We start from the raw sequence: 15431 nt of genomic DNA on the forward strand, positions 1-15431 counted from the left end.
GTCAAATCTTAGAATCATAGAATCATTAAGGTTGGAAAAGACCTCTAAGATCATCTAGTCCAACCATCAACCCAACACCTCCATGCCTACTAAACCATGTCCTGAAACATGGTTTCTTGACACTAAACATATATGGGTATTAATATTAGTTTTCCAGTACCCTCAGAAAAGTGGATACAGCGTCTTGCCTCTTTATCATAGTCTTTCTTTTGGACAATATTTCTACAAAACAAAACATTAAGAGATCTTGGAAGTCATTATTTACCCAAACAAAACCAACACCAAAAAAAATCCTCTCTACACCACTGCCAGTGGTAGACATGTTTCTCCATCATTTCTAATAGGAAAGTGTGCTGTGAACATATATATATATCAGGAGTTTCCCCAGTAGTTCACATCTATCCTTGTGACATCAAAAACAAAACAAACAAAAAAAGCAAAAAGCCCCCACAACCATGTCCAGTCCAACAGACATTCTCCTACTAATGCCTCCATAACTGAGAACTTCACTGTAACCTGATGTTTATGAGATGGGAACCCAAGTCCATCTTTCTGGTGCTAGATCCTGCTGGTCTACCAGATAATAATTCCAGTTCCTAATTATCAGACACAGGAAATGATGAGGCATCCATGATGACACAGAAAACAGTCAGTGTGTGTGATCATATGTCCCTGCAGATTGCTTTGTATCTTAAGCGACAGCTCCTTGCTGAAACAGGCTAACTCAGTGGAAGACTGCCAAGCATGCTGTGGTGAGATTATCATCTTAGTAGTTATTTATAATAAACTATCTTCAGCAAGTAGCACCTTTTTCGGTATGAAAAAGTCAAGGACAATGTATTTTCTTTGCAGGATAGAGATGTTCTACAAGAAAAGGTGCAGACAAAATCTAGAAGCATTATTCATTTGCATATGAAGAAACACTTGATGAATGTTCTCCAGTGTGTTCTAAAAACTGTTCCACACCACTAGAAAAACCACAAAATTACCAGCTACTAGAAAATAAAACCTGCAAGGGAAATTACATGGACAGACACGACAGAGCAACCATACCTTAGAAAAAGTCTCGTGATTTGCCTGCATCCTTAATGATTCTGATGCTGAAACAGCTACCACAACATGGAGTTATCTATGGAACCAAGAAAAAGTTCTGCCCTGAGAGATGGTGTTCAAGTTTCACATAATTCTTCAGTGCCATTTCTTTGCAAGTGCCCTATGCAGAAGTGCTAGAATCCTATAACTTCAACCAAAAAATCTCCTGAATGGGGCCAATGGAGCAAGGAGGACTGTGTAAGGATGAAGTTACTGCAGAACAGAGCAGACAGTCTTCACACACAAGCCACGTTTTATAGGCATCGCCTCCTCCCATCCCCAAATTGCAACTGGGAAAACATACTTGTGGGTTGACTACTCCCAAACTCCCACTCCAGTTCTTTGGAACATATGAAGAAAGTCATACCTTTGCAGGGCTACCACAGAACAGCATCTAAGACAAGGATTCATTCAAGGGGAGCTGTAATATTATTCTTTGAAAATCCTGCTGAACAGGCAATAGAAATCATGAGAGCTCTGATTATGAAGTTCCGCTCTGCCATGCCCACCAGGAAGCAAGCTCTGGTATTCTAGAGCTTCCCAGGCTGCAGCTACAGGAAGATACCTCCAAATGTTCTGGGGGAAAAAACCCAACAACAAAAAACCCAAACCAGTTGACCACTCTATGACTGAGCTGACAGAAGGCATATCACTAGATTTTTAAGTCCATAGAATGCCTAGCAAGCTTATTTAGAAATTCTTTTTGTGCAGATTTAGACAGTCATGTAACAGTATTTGGCTCTTAAACAGTGTCATGGTAATTTGCCACTAGCTTTAACCAAATAGGAAAAAGGAATTCTAATAGGACATTCCTGCTAAAAAGAAAGCAGAAACAATTACAATAGCTTTCTACAGTTTCTTAGTAATTACAGAGTTTCAAAGTCTACACAGTATCACTTGCAGTATTTCATACCTTTCTGTATTTTGCAGCTGCAGTACAATGTTCTCAAATGGTTACAGCTTTTGAACAAACTGTCTCTGCACTAAAGCCAAAAGGATCTACAATGAAACTTCATCTGAAGCTCAGGACTTTCACATGACTGAACTCTTCTCTTTCTCCAGATCTGCTTAGCCCTTCAGCCTCTCCCCAGCCCCTTTTATAATCCATCAGACGTGCTTTTGGAGTGCACTTCACTTGTTTAAAAAAACCAAACAGGTTCAAAAAGAGAAAGAAATTAAACCCTGCTGGGCTGAAGTTTTCAGATGACAAAGCAGAAGGTAATCGTCTAATACCAAGTATGAAAGCAACATAAAAGGCCAAGATGCAGAGGGGAAAAATCTATTTAGGCTTCCTGCACTGGCATGAAATGGCTGCTTTCCTTCTTACTGCCAGCTCCCATGCTTCATGTTGACATTACACATCCTGTACTGTAGATCCACCCCCATGCTGATGCTTGCCCAACAGAATTATCTCCTGCGTCACAGCAGTGGTAACAGAACTGCTGGCTCTGCAGATCTGAAAGCACCATTTCAATGCTTAATACATCCAGCAACTGGACACGCTACCAGATATTCTGGGTTGGTTTGTGGCACTCTCAGTGCTGTATTACTTGGCCTAACCTTCTGTTAACCAGATGGTCTGTTCTCCCCTTGGGACCAAACCATTAAACTTTATTTTATTAATTTCTACCAAAATGCAGGGACAGTTTACAGCACTTGTGTCTGGTTTATCTCCAACAGGGTTGCTAAGATGAAAATGACCTAAAAATAACTGGAAATGCTGCTTCACACCAACAGAGAACAAGATCTTTTGGAGTAAATATTTAAATGATCTGCCAGATGAACTACCATAGCAGTATGAACCACATGGATAGCAACTTGTATTATGTACACATATGCAAAGGTATACACTCCTGTCATTGTAAAAGGGCCTAGGTGGCATTTTCCCTCATCCAAAGCACCTCTGTCTTGAACAGGCAATTACCATATTAGTATATATTCAAACCAATCCCTTAATCAAAAAGTGTGAAAAAACATGGCTTCTGAAAACACCACAGTTAGTGATGGGACTCCAGAATGCATGAACATCATCTACAGGCAGCACAGCAACATGAATGTTCTCACTAGAACACCCATAAACTCATATGATATCATATATGAGGGACATGCCAGCATTAATTGAAGTCAAACTTGAGTATTTATAACATACATGCTCCCCCTGTCAACATACAAAGAGTGAGAGTGAAAGAAAAGGAGCACTTGAATGAAAGAATTATCTGATGCGTAAGTTCCCATTGGCTCTTGCAAATCAGCTGCAACCATGCCCTCACATGCAACCACAAATGAACATCTCATGTATGTAGGTGGTAGTTGTTGAAAGCTAAGGGCATCTTCTATCCAAGATGTAATTTCCAAACGCCTCCCTGAAAACTCCACAAGAACTAGTCCATGCAGCTAAGGATTTGATCTTCAAATGTTTACTCACAGGAGTAGCTGCAGTGAAATTCAAAATCAGATCACAGCCACTATTCACACGAATAAGTTTTTACAGTGTAACGGCTTTAGCCCCCATCTTCTACTGTCTGCCAAATGTACTAGAGTAACAAGAAAATACAATGGCAGCTGAGGTCTGACGTATTAAAAAGCATTTGTTAACGTTCCTAACAGTGGCAGTGAGGATTTATTAAATAAATAAATAAAGCATACATGCCTGCACACAAAACAAAATCCTGGGAATGTAAGAAGAATCCTGTAAAAGTTGCAGTTTTACTGCCTTCCAAAGAAAATAGGAAGCCAATCCACATAAAATCTAACCATAATAAATCATTAAAATCTGTTCTTCATGGCTACCACTACAGTGCAGTGCTTCCAAAACAAGGCTGGATTCACTGTTCAGATTGCTGCACGCACACATTTGTCTGAGGCAGTCTTCTCAACTTAAGCTCCAAATCTCTGCAGACTGGGGTGTCAAATATGTTTAAATAGGACGGCACTGCTATTAACCAACGTCCCACATGTGACTAACTTCTGATGTGCAAGGAGATCACAAACCATCTACTTCACACCACTTGGGCAACTAAAACAGTCTTTTGGTCACCCATTACTAAAATTCTTACTCAAACATGAATAACCCTCCAATCTGGATATCAGCAGATCAGCAGGCATTGCCTTCAGCTCATAAGCAGGCTGCTTATTTCACCTGTAAAGAGGATTAGATGTCTTCAGCACATCAAGGAAACAAGCATGAGAATAGACTGTGTGGCATTTTAGCTCCATCTATCTTTACAATTTCCCCAAAGAACAGGATTTTTTTTATGTCCCATTTAAGTTACTACCTCATCATCATATGACTGGCCTCCACTGCCATGACATACAAAACTTCAGTATATGGTGACAGGCCCCCCAGAAAGTCATTCCACAACCTGAAACATCATCTACCCTTCAAACACACTAAAAATAGATTGCTCACCCCCTTGAGGTCTCAGCAGCCCAGCTGATATTACAGTACAGTATTAACAAACCTATGTAGACACGAATTCTTAAAATAAATATCTTCAGAGATAAGACCAGAATACCAGCAAGCAAATTATACTCCTGTACACCACTGAAGTAACATGGGTGAACCTGTGGAAGCACTGAAGAACCATGGAGGGCAACGAGCATTTCATGTTCGTTTTGCAAGAGCACACCACATGCAACCTTTGGTCAACCTGTCTGTCATCCTGCCAAGCAACTTCTGACTCAAGGCTTTTGGTCTGAAAGACATTTTCTGAGTGCAACCTCAGCAGTTTTTATGCAATTCCTTGGGAGAACAACACACTGAAAATCTTGTATTCCTCCCCTGCTCCACAGTGGAAGGAGAGCAGCACATTTGTAGAGGGCGTGGAATGGAAAATTCATTGTAGTATGTTATCACCTCTGTAATCTGATCATTTAAAAATAATTCAGGTTTACTCATTTATTCATGCAGCTGGGAGACCAAATATATTGACTCACTCTTTCAGCAGCTCCAGTGAGTAATACAGCTATGCCCTTGGAGCCAGGGATTTCAGAAGGTCTCACACATGCATGGATAACCTGGCAGAAGAAATCTGCACGCTCTTGAGAAACAACAGCTTCTTCTCAACCTACCAGGGTGGAAACGCACCAGCAGCCAGCACCACCGAAGGGTTAAATACACGAATCCTGCAAGCCCCCGAGCTGAGAGCCATCATATATGCTGATTCACAACATGGCCTTCAGTCGTATTTACCTCCAGAAGGCCTGATAAAGTCCTTCTCTCCCCAGGTCCTGGTACTATTGCGCACTGGGCTGTTTTACACCATATGCTTGGTCACAGACAAGAGAACTTGACCTCTATACGACCTGACATAGCTGAAAGCTGATATGCTTTCTCCCCACTGCCCTCCCCCAACGAAGATAAAAGGTCATTTAGACCAAAAGGAACCGGTCCACACTGACTTCAAGTTACATGAATTCAACTTTTGGGATGCACTCCTGGCCAGCAACCCAAACCCCTTCTCACAGGGCTGCAAGCCACAGCCATATGAGAGGGCAGGAACAATTCAGCAGTCAAGAAACTAATTAACCAGGCTGAGAGCTGTCTGGCTGCTCTCAATTTTCCATCAGCCATTTGTTAACATTTTTACACTTGTCACATTATTTAGCTGAGCATGATAGAAGCACAGTTTCAGAGCCCACCAGTGCTGGAGGTCCTATACCCTGCAGTCAGAGCCACCCAGATGTAGACAAGGAGGGAAAAACTGAAATGCAAGATCAGAGCTTCCAATCAAATAAGGACAGAAATCATTCCAAATTTGTTCATATTGACATTTATTTCTTTTTCTGACAGTACCACTTGTCACACAACACAGAAGAAAACAGGATGACTCCTTATGGCCATTGCCTTCCAGACTTTGCTGCATTACCAACTAAACTAAGTAAATACTGTATACATAGTTAGGCTCTTCTTCCATACTCCCCACAAGCAGCAACACACCTGAGAACAAATGATCAGTCAGAATGACAGCAGTGACATAGAAACAAAGTGGCAGGTAACTCTAGTTCCCATCTCCCCAGTGCTTGCAAACAGCAGAGCAGGTCTGCTCCAGTCCCACACACCAGAACCACTGCAAAAGGAGATTTTTCTTTTCTTATCTACATATTGGTTTGTTTTAACATACATGGCAACAGAATCCAGCACCAAGGTCTTAATTTCCACCCTGTTAAATCCTAATTATGCCTATTTTACTGGGTAGAGGGATGGATGATTGAAGGAATTAAAAAAATTATGAGCAAGATTTCAAGGGCTGGACACTAATTCGTTTGGTCAAAGAGGCCTAAAACCCCGTCATAAAGAGACACATGCCCACACATCTAGTTGAGTCTGACTGGAACAGAAGAATCCAAGTCAGAGTTAAAATAAATAAATATTCAGGGGCCTCTCTAAGTTCTCTCCAGAAGCAGTTTGCTCAACTAGAGATGAACACTCATGCCTGATTCACTGCATCCACCTCAAGACCAGCACTCCTCCAAGCTGTCTCACAAGTTTAGCCCAGACTGGAGTGTCCACTCATCAAAAAAAAAAAAAAAAAAAAAAAAAAAGAGAGAGGAGGAAGAAGTTGCTAAACAACCACCACGGACATAAGCCACCTTCACCAATCCCTCTAGAACTTCTGACCCAGGAACTATTTGAACTGTCAATTTCAGATCAACAAGAGGGAGGCAGAAAGGAAAAAACCACTTTTCAGCATCATCAGACAGCTGAATTCTGGCATTTGGACCAGAGCAAGGCCTTTATTAATGATCCCTTTCCCAGCTAGACACTATATTAAAGTGTTGAGCAAGTCAAAGTCATTAGAAGGTAAATGCACCACCTTGCATGTCACACTCATGCTGGACCGAAATCTTCAAGCACATGTAGTCTTCCCTTAGCTAGCCTGTTTATTTGATAAATAAGGAGAAAACTCAAAATATGGGCTGCTGGAGCACAGGTTGTGTGTGTCACATTCCCCCATTCTGCTCTTTTCTTTGCCAGCAATGAGAGGTCTAGGGACCATGTGTGGGAGGAATGTGTTTGCCTGGGTCCCGTGATAACTAGCTATTGTATTTTGAGTCCATTTGCATGACAACAGTCCAATCCAGTATGACCCATCTTCTTCCCAAAAGGAATATCCTGTGATGCCTTCTTTCCACAACCCCTGATACCACCCTGAAGCAGCACTATTTGAACCTTAAGAGCTGCAAGCGGGAAGGAAGAGTTTGCTCATTCGGGCAGTGCAAAGAAGCCCCTATTGTCCTACACGGCCACGGAAACAGTGACCACATGTACATCAGAAGATTCCATTTTTAGCATCTTTCAAAACAAAGTCTTCTCTTTCACATTATCACGAGCACACTGAATCCTCAGTCTTCCTATATCATTCTCTGCAATGTCTGCTTTGTTTTGTCTTGAAAAATCATTCTCCTGCCTCTCTACCCCACGCAATTGCTCTATTAGCAGCAACTTTCCACTACACATAATTATGGCATGCCTTAGCCTACTTTTCTGTTTGCTGAATAGCTCTGCCTATTTTCTACTTGTGCTGATGCTACCATTTACTTTTCCTGACACTCTAATCCTTGTATCCTTTGAAGGCCTGACTTCCTCCACCACGACAGCAGCTGGGGTTCTCAGGCCCCTTTCCAGAGCTTTTTAATAGCAACAGTAATGCCATCGCTGAACATCCCACTTCTTAATCTTCAGGTCAGCATAGAGCCTGTACCTGTAACAAGTGCTGCAAATACACCATCCAGTGCTGCTGACCACCCATTATCTAAATGACTAGCAAGTTATTAATTGCATATTCCTGGCATTGAAAGAAGGAAAAACATAGGCACACAATGCAAACACCTAACTTCTCCCAAAGGCATGAAATAACTCTCCAATTTTCTGCATAATCCTAATTAGATTATTTTATCTTCCACCATGAAGTAACAAGTGACACACTTCAACAACTGAATTCTTAATTTAACTAGTTCAAAACTAACAGGAGTAGTCCAGTGAATCAAGTGTTTTCTCAGAATTATTTGTCCTCAACACACTGGCCTTGCAATGATTGCTACCCTGATAAGCTCTCGGTAAGTCCTTCCTAATCACTCATGACATTGATGCTGTGCCTACAGCTCTTTATGCTGACATTATTAAACATGTATTCTTAAAGAGACTGTATTTGACTCCACTCAAGAACAATGACTGCACATCCTGAGATGTCTCATTTCCATCTTCTTTAAATTACCAAATAAACATAAACTGGGTTTTTTTCTTGAGGGATCTTACCATCTTCTACCCAAAAAGCTGCTGTTAGCCCAAGCCAAAAACCTCCTGTATTCCCCCTAGACAGCAGCCGTGAAGGTCCATAATTATATCTCAAAAACTAGCCAAAAACGAAGAGGTTTTTAGATCAAGGGGAAATAAAAGGCATAGCACTGTTGCTAAGTCTGGGACTGATGTTCTGATAACCAGCGTGTCTCAAAAATTACTACGAAGCAATCACAACCAATGGTGAGGGAAGGCTCTTTGGCAAGGATATTTTGAGTTACTGCAGTAACACATACTGCCTCAAGCTGAACAAAGCAACTATACCAAGATCTTCAACTCCTGAAGAGCTGAAGAGAACACAGAAAAAATTGAAATTGTACATAAGACTGTGTGTTTCAAATATAAGACACCAGAAATAAAGATTCCCTTTTCCCCATCTCAAACCCCCTCTTTCAAACCCCTTCAGAGTTGTGTTTGTACTGCAACATCTGGCACAGCTTCCTAAAACTCAAGAGATGAGGGGCAGATTTTAGATCTTTGGTACTGTGTTTAAAGTTAAAAGACCAAAATGGAACAAAACCCAAAACAATATCATGTGTCTTTTTATTTACCTATGTGTTCAACTTCCCAAACACAAGCTGAAAGCAGAAGAATACTTCCAAAACTCAGGACACAAATGAAGACTGCATTCTATTAAATCTAGTCCCCTCATTCGGAAACTTCTACTAAAGCCTTTTCACTACAACCAACAAGATAATTATCATAAGTTGAGCTATCTCCCTTCCTCCCCCCTTTTCTTCTTTCAGCACTGGCATACAAACCATGCTATTTTAACTTCTTTCCTGTTCTCCCAGTTCTTCTGGAACATTTTATTTTCAACAGTCAACTCATTTGGAGAAGTGCCATGCTGAAGTTCAACCGTTTACAATGTTAACTGTGTCTCTGCCAGCAGCTGAAGACTTGCATCACACCACCTTCTCCAGCACCTCTTGATTAAACAATTTGAGTTCCTCTCTCTGAGAGGTTAGCAGACGTTTAAGCAGTCTTCATTCTCATCATACTCTTTTTTTCCTTCAAAATTATTCTCACTCTCTGAAGAGTAAGGTGGCATTTCTCATCCCCTCCTCAATTAACACTTCACAGACCTCCTGCTCACCTCCTATGGGCCCATATTATAACACTACTTGAAAGACTTCCATTAAACAAACCCTTTCAGACAGATTGCTTGATTATTTAGTACTCTAGAAGGAAGCAACTGTTTGAAAAGCAAGCAAGCATTTAGAAGGTCACTGATGAAGTTCAACATTTTTACTGAAGCCAACAATTAGAAGTTCATACTTGATCGCATCTTGATCAAGTATGCAAGTTAAGCAAATCATACAGTTCTGGCACTAGCAGTAGACCGTTTTGGTGCGGAACAAGTTCACAAAATACATTATTTAATTTCAAAATAGAGAAATATGTGTGAAGAGAGCATTTACATTATTTTTCTACTACAATGGATTGGAAGTATAACAAAGGATAAGGAAACAAAATAACGTGAAAAGACACAAAGACATATTGGCCTTCGTAAACCTTTCCTGATCTGTCAAAACAGGATCTCCTTCCTCTCTACCTGTATGCTTCTTCAAATCACTCTTTTCAGTATTTCACTGAGAGTTTTTGGATACTACAGGTTTTGTCCCTAAGTTTACTTAGTGATAGCTTCATAACAGGACAATGTTAGTTAATGAATACTACACAGCTATTCACCAGTTTCACACTTTTAAGTCCTTTTGCCAGTTTCTTACTACAAAGCAGTGTTCCTCTGCTTAATTTAAGAAATTATCCACAACACCATGCAGAGAAAGTGTTACAGCAAACTGGAGCAATCTCAATTTATATTGTAACTCTACACATGTTGTTTAGAATAACAGGAAAACTCAATAGGAAAAACTCATTTACACTTGTTTCTGGGAGTTCCAAATTTCAAGACACATCTTTTGGGCTTTTCGGAAGTAACCTTCCTCAAACTGTACAAAGTTGTACTATTATAAGACTTTAGTTCTTCCCATTTCCTTTTTAAGGCTAAAATTAAACTTGTCCATTCCTTGGGGCCCAAGAGTAACATCTGCCAGATGTCCAGACATCTATGTTGAACACAGTTCTTCTCCAATACTTATCTACTTATCAACTCTCTTTTCAATCACTCATGTCTTCATAAAAGTCAATCCTCCTTTAAGTCAAAGTTCACAACACTAAAGAATTTGTTATAAACTTCACTGAATTGAAATGATCATCTTTTTTTTTTCCACTTCTACTTGCAGTTGTTCTACTTTCCCTTTTCAGTATCCAATTATGTACTCATATTCTTCACAGTCTGAGCATACACAACATATTTTTAGTTTTCCTCTTGTAACAAAATAATTTTAAAAAATTATGGAAGGAAATTCTAAATATGACATTTTAAATTTCTCAACAATGTAATCCATTATGAACCCAGCAAAAATGTTTAAGGAAATCAAATCATTGTTTAAACATTTTTAAAGCAGTTGTCCATAGGCTATGTCTAATGGGGTTGAGAAAAGCGATTAAGAAAAGCAAGTTTATATACTGAAGAATAAGCTATGAATGCAGTTTCTGTTAGAGCTTGTACCATGGAAAAGTTCTGGGTGCCCACAAACCAAAAGCAATTGAAAGCCATTGTCCAAATGAAGAAATTTTGCCTGATTACAAGAAACATTCCAGTTACCACCATCTCATGAATTAAGATTATCTTTCTAGAGCTCCTTTAAAACTCACTGGTTTGGGTTTGGGGTTTTTTTTTAGATTTGTTTTGTTTTGTTTTGTTTTTAAAAATAAAAGAAATCCCTCAGTATTTTAACAGCAAGGTGAACTTCAGTCTGTCTGGGCAGAACTACAGCAAGAAACATTGTTAACAAGAATGTAATTCCCTTAAGGGATTTCAGTCTCATGGTGAAGAAACCCCACATAGAAATAACACCACTCTCACTCCAACTCAAACTATTGCAATGATGTTTGGTTTTCTGGGGTGTCTGTCACCACAGGAGGGGGGTAAGAGGTCCTCCATAAAGATCCTCAGCTTAAATCTCAAACTTGTTCTTGGATTGCACATGCTACATTCAGGAGCAATGTATCTGCAGGGCACATTGCAGTGCGAGCACTGAGCTGACCTCTGAAGAACTAAGAGGAGATTCACAATTCTGAACTATGAAATACAAGCAGATACCTAAGAAGACTGCATACAGGCTTCTTATACAGGGGATGGATATTTAGGATCTGACCCAAACAAGCAAAGGTCAGTGGGGACTTTTTCAGTTTCTTCAGTGGCTGCTGATTTAGACCTGTGCAGAGATTGCAAAGTGCATCAAAGAACATCACCTCATGGGAAAAAAAAAAAACCTCCCTCTTTACGTTGTCAAAATCTAAGATTAAACATACCTGAAATGGTACGTTCCATGGCCCACTTCTGAAAGATGGAGACAACCACAGTATCTCAGTAATTTCGGTGACATATCAGCAACCAGAACTTAAGAAATGCACAGTTGATAATGCAATTATCCTTCCCAAGTATATTAGATTATATACTAAACCATTTCTTCCATAGCAAAAATAAAACAAGGACATTGATTTTAACCTTGCAGCAGCCGGATCCCAAGTTCATTGCTAGTCATTGCAATCCTCAAATCTTTCTATTCTTTTTGCACATCTGGGAGCATCTTCTGATTCAGATTCACTGGTCCTCTATCCTGTCACTTACACTTCCCATATGCAACACATTCCTTCTTAAACTCTTCAGAGTAACCTACGTATGAACATTACTGGTATCTTTCTATGGAGCTGTGCCTTCAAGCTCAGTAGCACTGCACTCTGGTATCCCCCTCATGCATTTCAGCATGTAGTTTGAATTTTTTGAGGAACTGCATCTACAATGCAACTGATGTGCAAATTTAGGTTGGTGGGAAAAGAGTGAGGCCTGGTTTGAGTCTCCTCAACATTACTTCAGATTAAAAGGTGGGTTAAAAAAAAGCACACAAATTCCTGTTCAACTGCTATCTCACTTTAAAGATCTTAGGTTTCCATAATGACATTAAAATCATAACTAGAATGTTGCCATAAGTTTTCAGAAAAAAATATTTTAAGACACCAAAAAGGCAGCTGTGAAAACTGTTTTGTTTTTTCCAAGAGAAATTATGTATGTTATGATGCTCTGAGGAACCTACGAAAAGCTTGCCAGTATCATTTTAATGCAACCTAGTGAGTGGGGAGAAATATTCCATCTTAAATTAAAATACATCCAAAAGAAGGAATGCTCTTGAAAATCAGATGTTAAAAATCCCAAAAATCAGGCATCACCATCATCACCTAGAAAAAAAAATGACATTTCATGACATTCTCTGGAAGAACCTGAGCAGCCTCAAGCTGCATGCACTTACCTCCAAATGCTTTCAAAAATCTGTAAATATATGCATATATACACTACTTCTTTGGCCAACTGATCAACCTCCTAAATTCTGTGGTCTTTAACCAAAGAAAAATATCTAGAAAGGTGACCTCCGCATGAAAGCATAAGAGCAAAAAAGCCTGAGGATGTGTTTCTCTGTGTGAAGGAGAATCTGAGCAATTTCCTCCAATCCTCATTTCCTGATAGCATGAAGTCAGAGAGAAGACCCATCACAATGTTGTGCATTGAAAAACTGAAGAAACCTTAGAGGGAAAAATCATGATTAAGCCAGCTACTGCCAGCAAAGCTTCAAAACATGGAGAGACATCCACGATGTTAGGAGCACTTCCCATCTCAGCTTTGTCTACTCTCTCTCTCCTCCATTTTCTGGTGGAGCTAGAGAACATGACATGGCTTACCTGACTCAGATCACAGCTCTCTGCCAAACTAGTCACTTCCTCTTAGACATGCAAGCAGCTTCATGAGACAAACAGACCCCCACAGACACACACACAAAAGCAGCAGCAGAAAGCACTCAAACTTGAAGGTCTTTCTCCTTCCAAACACCAGAAAAACGAATGAAACTTTTCCTTTTTCTCCCCCAAAAGAGGGAGGTGAGGGGGGGAGAAATCCTATCAGATCACAACTACATGAAGCTCCAGGAGGATCTCTCTGTGTGGAGAATAGAAACCACAATGCTAAGAGGAGCGGCGGGGGGGGGAGAAGAAGGTTACTCCAGAAGACATAAAGAGCCTGTAGACTGTGTGTGTGCATGTGTGCGAGAGCGAGGAGAAGCTTTGTGTTGTGGAGCCTGGACTGGAACCAAAGCAGACAGCTTGCAAATGGAGGACAGGGAGATAAAGAAAGGGAAAGAGGGGGAGAGATAGGGAGAAAGCTGCTCCGGGTGGTTGAGAAAGGGGCAGGGGAGAAAGCGCCTTCTCCCTCGCCTGGTTTAAAGGTAGGGACATCGGGGAACTGAGCAAGAAGAAGTGGGCTCCTTCCCCTTCCTTTCTTCCCTTCTCGCTCTCTTTCTCTCAAAGGAGAGCACAAGCGTGTGTAATGGCTTCTGCTCTCCAGCTGAACGCTGTCCTCCTCCAAGCAACCTCCTGCGGGCACCACCAGCCCCCCAGCCCCGACGCCGCCGGGGACCCCCGCATCCCAACTCCAGGAGAGCCGCGGTGGGGGCACCACCGCCGGGGTGAGGGACCAGCCTCACCAGCGGCGAGGAGGAGGGCAGCGAGAGGGGACGAGGAGAAAGAGAAGGAGAGGAAGAGGGGGAGAGAGAGAGAAAAAGAAAGAAAGAAAGAAAGAAAGGAAAGAAAGAAAGAAAGGAAGGAAGGAAGAAAGAGGTCACCCGATTGCCTGGGTCGTGCCAGCACGGAGCTTTTCTCTCCTCCGTGTCTCTCCCGTCTCTGATCCAAGTCCACACGCACAGCACCATCCAGACCTCGCACACACACACATATCCTCTCGGGCACCCCCCACCCCGAAAGCTCGGCTGATATCTCACTTATCTCCCCATATCCCCCCCCCCTTAATGCAACAACAAAAAATTAATTAACCGCCTTCCTCCTCCTCCCACCACCACCACCACCACCACCAGCACCTCCTCCTCTTCTCCTCCTCCATGCAAGAGACTTCTCCCTCAAACAAAACACCCCGCTCTCGCTCCCCTCTTTTTTTTTCCCCTTCCTTTCTTTCTTCCTCCTTCCTCCGTTGACCGAATGAATGGATTTCAGAGGAAGGTGGTGGAAAGAAAGAAAGACAGAAAAGACCAAACAAAATATATATATACACACACACACACGAGAGATGATCTCTCCAATGCCAAACCGGAGATGGGTTTTAATTGCAAGAACTTACAGGAGCGTCCCGGCACTGCTGCTCTTGCTGCTGCCTCCTCTCCTCTTCCTCTCTGCCTAGCTCTTCTTCTTGTTATTGTTGTGGAAGTTGTTTTGTGAGTCTCATGTGCTCCTTGCCAGGTCTCAGCAATGGAGGATCGCCATCTTTCCCTGCTTCCCCCCCCCCTCTCTCCCTCTCTCTCTCTCCTTCACTGGTTTGCTGCAGCTGCAGATGACCTGAGATATCCGTCTCTCTCTCTCTCTCTCACTCACCCTCTGTGTCTCTCTCTGAATAACGAGCAACCAGAGGGAGAGAGAGAAAGAAGACAATCTCCTCTCCTACCACACAAAACGCAAGAGCACCAGGGGGTGCAAGAATCCTTTCTAACAACAACAACAACGTGTAGGGGAAGAGGAGGAAAAAGAGAAAGAAAAGAGAAGAAAAGAGAGGAGGAAAAGGCAAGAAGAAAGAGAGGGAGGGAGGTGGAAGAGGAGGGGGGAAAGCAAGCAAACAAGAGAGAGATCCAGGAGGCAGACAGATGGAGGCGAAGATGGTAGTGATAGAGGAGGAGGTGTTGAAGATGAAGGAGATTAAGAGGAGGAAGGTGGTAACAAAAAGTTAAGGTTTGGGACACTGAATCACTCACAGGCCAGGGAGGAGGAGAAGAAGGGGAAAGATCTGAAGAGCTTCCCCTTCCAAGCTGTTGCCTTCACAAAGCTTCCTGTGCAGGAGCGCTCAGCAGCTCCTGCAACGCTGGGGGAGCCGCTCAGATGGAGCGCTCTGCTAGGTCATAGCTCTCTTCCAGCCATGGCA

The 15431-nt window shown here is 41.7% G+C and overlaps 1 protein-coding gene across 5 annotated transcripts in view; it reads right to left on the reverse strand.

Annotated features, from left to right (window-relative positions):
• ZNF462 (zinc finger protein 462) overlaps positions 1 to 15104 on the reverse strand; it is a 91446-nt gene extending 76342 nt beyond the window's left edge. For 3 of the 5 annotated variants that reach the window (XM_075488716.1, XM_075488718.1, XM_075488715.1), the window contains exon 1: positions 14640 to 15099. The gene's annotated coding sequence lies outside the window, so the exon portion shown is untranslated. Of the gene's footprint in view, positions 1 to 14639 lie in introns of all 5 variants that reach the window. The other 2 variants (XR_012773492.1, XM_075488717.1) reach the window with 2 other exon arrangements.
• Positions 15105 to 15431: the final 327 nt, after the last annotated feature.

This window comes from Mycteria americana, chromosome Z (genome assembly GCF_035582795.1).
Source record: "Mycteria americana isolate JAX WOST 10 ecotype Jacksonville Zoo and Gardens chromosome Z, USCA_MyAme_1.0, whole genome shotgun sequence".
Lineage (NCBI taxonomy): Eukaryota > Metazoa > Chordata > Aves > Ciconiiformes > Ciconiidae > Mycteria > Mycteria americana.